The 10317-nt window shown below is 35.9% G+C and overlaps 1 non-coding gene across 1 annotated transcript; it reads left to right on the forward strand.

Moving 5' to 3' along the window:
- Nucleotides 1-6621: 6621 nt before the first annotated feature.
- Nucleotides 6622-6700, forward strand: Trnaa-agc (transfer RNA alanine (anticodon AGC)). The gene has a single exon. It is a non-coding gene; the product is annotated as a tRNA-Ala (tRNA).
- Nucleotides 6701-10317: the final 3617 nt, after the last annotated feature.

The raw sequence follows: 10317 nt of genomic DNA on the forward strand, positions 1-10317 counted from the left end.
GAATCAATGGATACTCTATTAACCTGATTTAAAATACACATACACTTCAATAGCCACTATCTTATCAATGGATGTGTAACTGATGTGATTCTGCAATCTGTATACGGAGTAAAAATGGGAGTTCATAACCCACTTGAATCAAAGTGTGAAATATGATATATCAAGAACTATGTAATGTTTTGAACAACCAACAATAAAAATTAAAAAAAAATCACTAGAGACATACCACTATAGTCATGAACAATATAAGAATGTCCATTACTACTGCTATTGTTTAACATTTTCTTGGTTAATGATATTTTAAAAGATAAACTTGACTAAAAAAAATTGTAAAGAGAGTGAAAAAAATCTGTTTGCAGATTCTATTTTTAGGATGTATATTTGAAAAAAAAAGTCAGAATTAATAGAAAAACAAAATTGTAAGAAATTGCATACAATAGCAGGATAAAAAATTAACCTGCAGAAACAAACAAACTTTAATATGTATACAGAAACCAGGTAGAATTTATAAAAGAAGAGAATTTTTTTAATAATAGCAATAAAAAAGAAAAATTCTCTCTGACACAGCCATAGCCTATGTGGTTGAAGACACCATGGTCAGAGAGATAAATTCATAAACTCATATTTTTTAATAAAAACAGATGGATAGAGGGATATAGGTAGAGATGGAAATAGACATGAATGTATGTTCATATAAATGTTTCCTAGCTCCATTCTTCAACAGGGCCTAAAGTAACCACATTCTGGGTAGACTTAGCACAGATTTTAGTTTCTGAATTCTGATATTTTTTTAGTTTATGAATTCTTAATTATCCACAACAGAAAAAAAAAAAAAAAAAAAAACAGGGCTTCTTTGGAGAAATGACTGATTCCAGACAGTACAAAATGAACCTATAACATTTTATGTCTCCAAATAAAGAAATGTCTAGGAATGATAGTAATATATCAAAGGACATAGGATCTAGCTTGAGAGTCTTCCACTGGCCAAACTTGAGATAACTGGAGTATTAAAACTATTAAAGAGCTATGTATAGTGTTGCACACCTGTAATACCAGTGACTTGGGAGGCTGAGGCAGGAGGATCACATTCAAAGCCAGCCTCACCAATTTAGCGTGGCCCTAAGCAACTAAGGGAGAACTTGTCTCTAAATAAAATATAAAAAAGGCTGGGGCTGTAGCTCTGTGATAGAGCACTTGCCTAGCATGTGTGAGGAACTGTTTCGATGGCAAAAGGTGCGACTTATGCAGTTGAGGGGGAGAAATAAAGAATGTCCATGCACTTCTGCCTTTGTCAATGTTTTATTCACTCAAATCACTCAATACACTTTTACTCTATAGGTTCTTAATAAGAAAATGACAATCCTTAATGCTAGGCATTGCAATAGACGTAATCAATTCACAGCAAACAATTCTAGACTAATTCTGAGCACTGCAAACACACTTAATCATGACAGGCTCATGACAGACATTCCCTCTGCATGCTAAGTTCAAGTGTCAGATCAAAAGTCTCAAGCCTTAGGCTATAAGTCCAGCAGATGCACACTCACTCAGATAGCAGTTGATCAGGTCAGGAACCAAGGCAGGCTTCTCCTAGGGAGGAGCTGACAGCGGGTTGAGGAGAGGGTTTTAGGGAGAAGTTGTGGCTCTCACCAGGGTCAAGATGTGGCTGTAGAGTTTGAGGGTGATGAGGAAAATGCAGAGGATCAGCAAACAATGAAAAGTGTTGGGATGTCAGTCCAGGTCCACATCGGGCTCTCTGCATAAAGGCATTATTGTCAGCTGCCTGAATGTCTGATCATTTGCTCCATTATTTATACCAAATTTTGGGGCTTTTGACCCCCCCTTTCAATCCTTATCAGCTGCCACCAGATCTGTCAGTGACATCATTTACCCTAGGGTTAAAACGTCTGGTCTGGTGATCCCAACCTGATCTTTTCGCCTTTCCCCTTATTGGGGCGAGGAGGGCCATGCTGGAGGGCTCTGTTAGGCATGCCTGGTGAGACTGCAGGTTTCAAACTGGAGTTTTTAAAATGGAGTTGCTTAGGCTCAGGCCTAAGGCCATCTTTACAGGCACAGGGTTCAATTCTCATCACCATATAAAAATAAAATTTTTAAAAAAGGTTCATCAACAATTAAAAAATATATTTTTAAAAAATAAATAAATAAAATATTAAAAAGGACTTGGGATGTGCTCAGGGTTAAGTACCCCTGGGTTCAATCCCTGGTACAAATATATATATATATAATTATTATTAAAGAGTCAGGTGCATTGATGAATGCCTACAATCCCAGCTACTTAGGAGGCTGAGGCAGGAGGATGGCAAATTATAGACCTACCCTGCTTATTTTGCAAGATCATATCTCAAAATAAAAAAAAAATGGGCTGGGAATATAGTTCCATAGTAGAGCATTCCCTGGATCAGTCTCTAGTACCACAAAATAACAACAACAAAATAATAATAAATGATAGTAAATTAATTAGGAAAAAATAGTCATAGTGAATGAAATAGGAATCCATACAGATATAATTAAATAAATAAATATGGGAGAAAAGAAAGTGCTGTCTTACAATAGAATGTGAACTAATATAATAAGTACAAAATACTTATTAGTTATCTCAAGGGAGATGTCCTGCCAACATTATCTTACAGGTGATGTAAATAAATACACAGATAGAAATCTTAGTTAATATTACCAGTAATGAGATAAATCGACATTACATGCATTCTGATACAATGTAGTAGACCTACAAAAGATAAGTGACCTGACCCAAATCATAAGGAAACAATATTCAAGCCCATATTGTCCTGTGAATTATCAACATAAAAAACAAGGAAAGACTGAGAACTGTTGCATATAGGACCTGACAACCCAAGGCAACACCTAATCCTTGATGGGTTATTTTGTTTTGTTTTTTTTTTGGTACCAGGGATTGAACCCAGGGGCGCTTAACCACCAAGTCACATCCCCAGCCCTTTTTATGTTTTATTTTGAGACAGGGTCTTGGTTAGTTGCTTAGTGTCTCGATACATTGCTAAGGCTGGCTTTGAATTTATGATCCTCCTGCCTCAGCTTCTTGAGTCACTGGGATTACAGATGTGCATCACTACAGCCTTAATAGGATCATAGCCCTAAAATAAGATTATTAGGGCAACTGATGAATTTATTTGAAGAGCATTGCTGGATTAGATGGTAGTATTATATCAATTTCTTGATTTCCAGTAACTACAATGAAAAAGGACATTGCAGAATGCCCTTGTTTTCAGCAAACACTTAAAATACTAAAAGAGCAATGAAGCAGGGCTGCAAGTTACTCCCAAATGGTTCAGAATATGTAACAAGATAAAAATTAATGTCAGATTTAACAACTAAAGGATCTTGCTTGAATTAAAGGATTTCAGAGATCTTTGTATCATTCTTGTAACTTTTCTGTAAGTTTGAAATTAAAGTACAAAATTAAAATATAAATACCTAGGCAAAATGATTAAAAAAATGCAGAATTTTATGGGGAAAACTTTGAAATGCTCTAATAAAGTATATAAGCACACAAATGAAAAAATGTTTTATTGAATAAGTATATTCACCATAAAGATGGCTATTTATTTTGAATTAACTTAGAGATTTAAAACAATTCCAATTAAATCTATTAGTTACAAATAAGTTTAATTCGAAAACATAACAAGCTGGTATAAAATTTGTATGGAAAATAAATTTTAAAAGCCAGGGAAATTCAGAAAAAACAGGTAGCCAGAAAGCAGTAACTCTATCAGATATTAATGGGTACTATAAAACCTAAATTATGAAAATATTGGGAATTCTGTTTAAGTAGAGAGACCATTGAAACAGAAAAGCATGTCCAAAGAAAAGATTCAAGTACAAAGGGGAATTTTGTATAAGATAAAGATGGTGTCTCATGACAGTGGGGGAAAAAAAGATGGATTTTTCAATAAAATTATGTTGGGACACCTAGCTGGCCAACTAGAACCAAAGTTAAAACCAAACCTCACATTATACAATCAGAGTATATTCTCAATGGGTTTAAGATTTAAAAGTCAAAAATGAAGTTATAAAAAGTACCAAAAGGAAAGAGTGAATTCCTTTATAATACCAGAGTGGGAAAGTCTCCTAAAGCTATAAATGAAGTAACTGATACTTTCGACTACAAAAGGAGGGAACATATCTGCATGTAAAAAAATTAACAGCATATATAGTCAAGAGAGAAATAACAAATTGGGAAAAATTATTTGTACCTCATATCACAGCAAGGGCTAATCTCTTAACATTGAAAAAAGCTCCTGGAATTTGGTAAGAAAAAGACCAAAGGATAAACAATTAGTTCACTGAAATAGAAATAGAAATGATCTTAAATATATGAGAATTGAGAATTGAGAATTAAAGCTACCCCATGACACCATTTCCCAAATGGAAAACAGGTGGCTAAAATCCAAAAATTTGACAAGTACAATTGGTGAGGCATGGGAAACTAGGTTCCCTCAGGTATTTCTAGTAGAACTTCATGTTATAAACTTTAGGAGAAATAATTCGGCAACATCTACTGAAATTACAAAATCACTTACCTGTGACCCAATAATGCTTCTGGGAAATTTATGTTCACAGATATCTAAACAAGTGTATTCATGATAACATTTTTGTAAAAGCAGAAGATTAGAAGCAAGTCAAGTACCCATCATTAAGAACTGGCTAAGATATCTAGATGTGGTTGTACATGCCTATAACTCCAGCTACTTGGGAGACTGAAGCAGAAAGATCACAAGTTCTTGGTCAGCCTGGCTAGTTTAGCAAGACCCTGTCTCAAAATAAAAATTAAAAGAAAAAAAAAGGATAGGATGTAGCTCAGTGGCAGAGTGCTTGCCTAGCATGCATGAGGCCCTGGGTTCAAACATAACACACACACATACACACAGTCCAAGAAAAAAAAAAGTATCAGATTATGGCACAGTTATATAAGAAAACATTATATGCACATGAATAAACCTTTGACTATTACCGAAAAATCTGCATGAATATTTCTATTATAAGCAAGGTGCAAGATTAGTGAATGCACCTGGATATGCCACACTATGCTTTTGTGAAGTGTGCAAAAAGAAGAGAAATAAGAATATATATTCCTATTTATTTGCATTTGCATGAGAACTTTAGAAAGAAGTTCTAAACAAAGTAAAAGCCATTTTCTATGATAAGGAAAAGAAACACCCAGGGGCAAGGACAGGAATGAGAGTTTATGCTGCATGCCTTTTATATTAATTTGACTTTTTAACCATATCAACATATTGCCTGATCAAAAATAGTAACATTTAATATAACAAATATTTAAATAAAAAGTCAGAAGTCTGCGATTGTTTACCTTGAAACGCCTTGAATCCACTTTCCCTGCTGCTCCTGTCTTTTGTAGATCACACGACTGGTCCTTCACTCATCCAGGTTCCCTCAAGCCCCCTGAATCATGGCAACTGTGCTTTGAACCACGCCACGAAATTCATTCCCCTCTGACTGATTTCTCAGGTTCAGAGCAGAGTACAGCTGACAGGGCCATGGCCTTTGAAGGGAAAAGACCAAAACGTGCCCAGTTCAAGTCACAGCCTTCTGTCACACATTTCTGTTGAACTGCACTCCAAGCATTTATCACTCTGGTAATTACTTTCTTCATTGCTCAGGAAAAAAAAATCATAATTTTTCATGATCATCAAAGCTGGAATTTGGCAAGAAAAAGACCAAAGTATAAACAATTAGTTCACTGAAATAGAAATACAAATGATCTTAATTAATCGATAGACTTATGTGCCAAGAACTGTGTTTTATATAAGTAATAAGGTTAAATATTCACAAATAACTTATTTACTATTATTATTTCTTTTTTAAATATCAGGATACTGAGATCCAGAGAGAGTAAGTAACTTGCACAGAGTCACACAGCCAAGTGCTGGGGGCAGAACTTACTTCTTTAACTGTTATACCCTACCACCTGGGATTGTGTTGTGACAGGAAATACCGTACCTTTAGCTTCATTATTTCAAATGTTTGAACAATTTATCTAATTCATAAAGAAATTTACTATGGAAGGCATTAGAGTAGTGTAATTGAGACAGAAAAGACACATAAGAAATATAGTGCCCAAGACTGGAAAAAAGGGAAACAATTATAATGTATACTTATTTTTTTCTTTACATAAGCTTGATCATAAAATAATTCTTATTCGTGTATTCACATATTCAGCAAGCATTTATCATCCTTAGCACCATGCCAGACACAGTGGTGAAAACAAAAACACATAGATCCAAGATATGATTTTATATTCTAGTTGAAGATGTCATATGACACTAAATTTAAGACTTTGTAAATATAGAAGCTCCTTGACTTACAATGGGATTATGTCCCAATATATCACCAGAAACTGAAAACACAGTATGTTGGCCTGGGGAAGGGGGAACAGGTAGCTCAGTGGTAGTAAGCCTGATTGTCCTGCATGATGCCCTGGGTTCAATCTCTAGCACCATAAAAGAGAGAGGGAAAGAGGGAAGGAGGAAGGAAAAAAAGAGGGAAAGAGAGGGGAGGGATAGGGAGAGAGAAGAAAAGGTAAGGAAGAAGGAGGAAGGCAGGCTGGCTAGGGATGTAGCTCAGTGGTAGAGCACTTGCCTAGCATGCACAAGGCCCTGGGTTCGATCCCCAGCCTTGGGGGACAAGAGAGGCGGGTAGAAAGAAATATATGTTGAAAATACTTTGAATATTCCTCAACTACCAAACATCAGAGCTTATCAGCACAATATACTGTGTAGTGTTAGCTGTTTCTCCTTGAGATTTCATGGCTGACTGGGACTTGGGATTGGCTGTATTTACCCAGCATTGTGAAAGAATACAATACTGCATGTTGCTAACCTGGGGAAAGGTTACAAAACCTCACAAAACCACCACTCTGTAGACCAACCCTTCAATCACAATGGAATTTGGGGGGCATAATTAAATCATATCCAAACTATAGCAACATATTATCATGAAATATTAAAACAGTGGGGACAATGGCAAAGTCATACAAGTTTCCAGAAGTTAGAAAAAAAAAATACTAGGTCATAGGCAAAAGATAAAGATGCTAAAAGACAATGGAGGCCACTGAATCCAGAATTCTGAAGGAAAATCATTTCCAACTTAGAACTCTATACCCTGCCAAACTGTTGATTCTATGTGTAGGTTGACTAAAGTCTTTTTCAGATATGCATGATCTCAAAAGTCTACTCCTGTGTTCCCCGTTTCAAGAAGCTACTTGAGATGGTATTTCTCCAGGGCAAGAGCATAAATCATGATAGAAGAAAACATGGGATCCAGGAAACAGATATAACTCAACAGAGAAACAAAGAGAATTCCCTAAGATAAAAATGAATGAGGAACAGAGACTGTCAATTATGGACCTGCACAGATTAGAGCAGTCCCAATGACTCAAAGGAAATGAAACTGATGAATCCTTATTTTTAAATTTTTTTTTGTTTTAATTCATTATATGTGACAGTAGGATGCATTTATGTACTTTGATATATTATACACAGATGGGGTATAATTTCTCATTTTTCTGATTGTACATGTTATAGAATCACATTGGTATAAGGTGGGAGATGGCGGGGGGGGGGGGCACTAGGGAAGAATCCCTGTGTTTTGAGTGGATTGAAAAAATGTTTCCACAATTTGAAGAGAATTTGACATTAACTTAACTGGAGCCCAGAAAAAAACAAAGCAAAGGAAGCAAAACATTTATTAAAGTGAGGAGAAACTAAAAGTTTGAGCAACAAAAGAAAAGCAAATATCACACAACAAATGGTACAAAGTAAAATCGCTTTATATAGATAAAATGATGCAACATTGTTGATCCAACCAGAGTTTCATTCAATGTAACTATGATGAAAGGATGAATGGAGGTGAACTGAGTCGATGTACTAAGGATGAGAGTGGGAAAAAAAATTAAATCTTCATTTTCCAAAAAGGAAAGGTAATAGGTCATGCCTTAAAACAAAAAAAAAAACAAACAAAACAAAAAACCCAAGAAGTATCCACATAAGCATGCTACTTGGAGATGAAGTTTTATATACCAAAACCAACAACAGCAAGATGAAGTTTAAAATATCCAGGAGACTCCAAGAGTCTTGGTCTGGCATCCTTGAGGCCTGCTTTTTTTTTAATGCAGTAATCCTAGTGTCACTATCTGACTCTTTAATGTTCATGTATAATTGATAAAAATTAAAACTAAAATTTAAAAATAAGAAAATTAGTATATGTGCGTGTTTGTGCATGTGTGTGACTTAGGTAGGTCATAGGGAGTATTTCAATTTTTTTCTGTGAAATGAGTTTTAAGAAACACTATAAAAGAGATTGAATATTCTTCTTGATTACCTTGATATTTGTTAATCAACTCATTATGTAAAAAAACCACACTTTCTTGACAAAAAAATATTAAAATAGTACAAGCGCCCTCAAAAGGGAAAATTTAGAGGATGAAACAAGACACACATTGAGCTCAGGAAAGCAGAGGCAGCTGAGAAGAACCAAAGTAAATTGAGACAGCTTCCTGCACACTGCTGAATAGGGCGTCCGGTTACAAAGAGGGAAAACCTAAAGGTCTATGGAATAATAGAGCACAGCCAGAGGAAATTTAAAGAGAAAGGAGGGAAGAAAAAAAAAAAAAAACTTGAGGGAATAATGGCAACCAATGCCAGAAGCATGTCCCCTCACAGAGGGGTCAAGTTACAGAATTTTCCTGACTTAAGAACTGGAAGTAGATTTTCCCACTTTCAGGAACAGTGAATCATATTAGAACACATTGTACAGTCCGTCTGACCAAACATTTGTCAAACATTGAGTAATCTTTACTTTAAACCCTTAAGAAATTTGGATTCTGCCACAAAACAATCTGAAGAATAAATTGTCCAAAAAAAAAAAAAAAAGGCAAAAAAATTAACCTGTTGTTTTCTCTCATATTTCTCAAATGTAACAAGGATCCTACTAGTCTATATGGTAGATCATACAACTGCCATTAATGGTCTATTGGAGTGTATCTTTATTTCATAGTCTCCTGCTATTGTAACTTGAGCTAGAATGATTCAGCACTGGGACCATTCTGTATAGAAAGTCAGCTGAATTTAGGTTTCAGTATTTGGTTAGTGGATTGGTGAGGATCTTATCTTTTGACTTTCTTGTCATCCATGCTTTGGCTTTTCTAGTATTTGTTAACACCTCATTAGGGTGTTAGAAGAGAAAAGGGGGCAGATACATTTAATAATTTATTTTTCTAAGAAGACCACTATCACATATTGTCTCTAATTAGATTTGAAGACTACTTCTAGGCTCTACTTCTTTGAACTCTACCGACTCTTCATGTTTTATGAATTCCTCCTTAGGCAACAAATTGAATGATAACACTGTGTGTGTGTGGGGGGGGGGGGGGGGGTGTGGGTGTGTGTATGTGTGTGTTTTAACTTTATACTGAGAGTTCCAGAGTCAACCCAGAAGTTGGAACTCACAACTTTAGGCATTAGTGGGGTAGCAGGAAGATGTCATTGGAATTTTATTTGTACAAAGCCTCAAAGATTTCTTATAAACAATCTCTAGAAAGTTGGGTTAATAGTTGGGCCCCACATCTCCATATCCAAAAGGCAACCAGAAAATAATGGCTTCTCCTTGACTGAGGAGGAGGTGTATACGTGGAGAAGTTTCCCTGAAGAGAATGTCAGAGCAAACTATCTCAGCTTACCCGGGGCTGAAGGATCTTTTAAGGCCTCTCTGGAAAATGACCAGTCCAGAGGGTGTAAGGTCCTAGGAACAATTAAAATGAAACAGGCACCAGGGGGCGCTGCTGGCCTCAGCTGATCTCTAGAGTCCCCTCAAAAGGTATCCTTTTCTCTAATTCTGCAGATTTAGGGTGGAAGATGTGGACAAGGGAGAAGATGTCAGGGTGGTTAATGTCTCCTGGCAGAGAGAAAAGATGGAAGGCATCAGGAGTCATCTTTCCTGATGGCTGCTGCTGTAGCCTGAGGAAACAGAGGCTGGGTGTAGTCATGCTTCTGTCTGGGAAAGTTGAGGAAACCCAAGAGTGAATAAACATGCTTCCTGTTTTCAAAGAGCTTCTAGCCTACCACCATTAGTTTTACTAAAATTATATTTTTTCCAATAAATACTTTACATACCACATACCAAAATCACTTCCAGATGGATTAGAGAGCATATGTAAAACTGGAAGAAAACAGAATTGAGAAGTTATTATAAATTTGGAGAGAAAGAAGTTCTAAGCAAAAAGCAGTGGAAAACTGTACAAGAGAC

Source organism: Marmota flaviventris, chromosome 15, assembly GCF_047511675.1.
Source record: "Marmota flaviventris isolate mMarFla1 chromosome 15, mMarFla1.hap1, whole genome shotgun sequence".
NCBI classification, from domain to species: domain Eukaryota; kingdom Metazoa; phylum Chordata; class Mammalia; order Rodentia; family Sciuridae; genus Marmota; species Marmota flaviventris.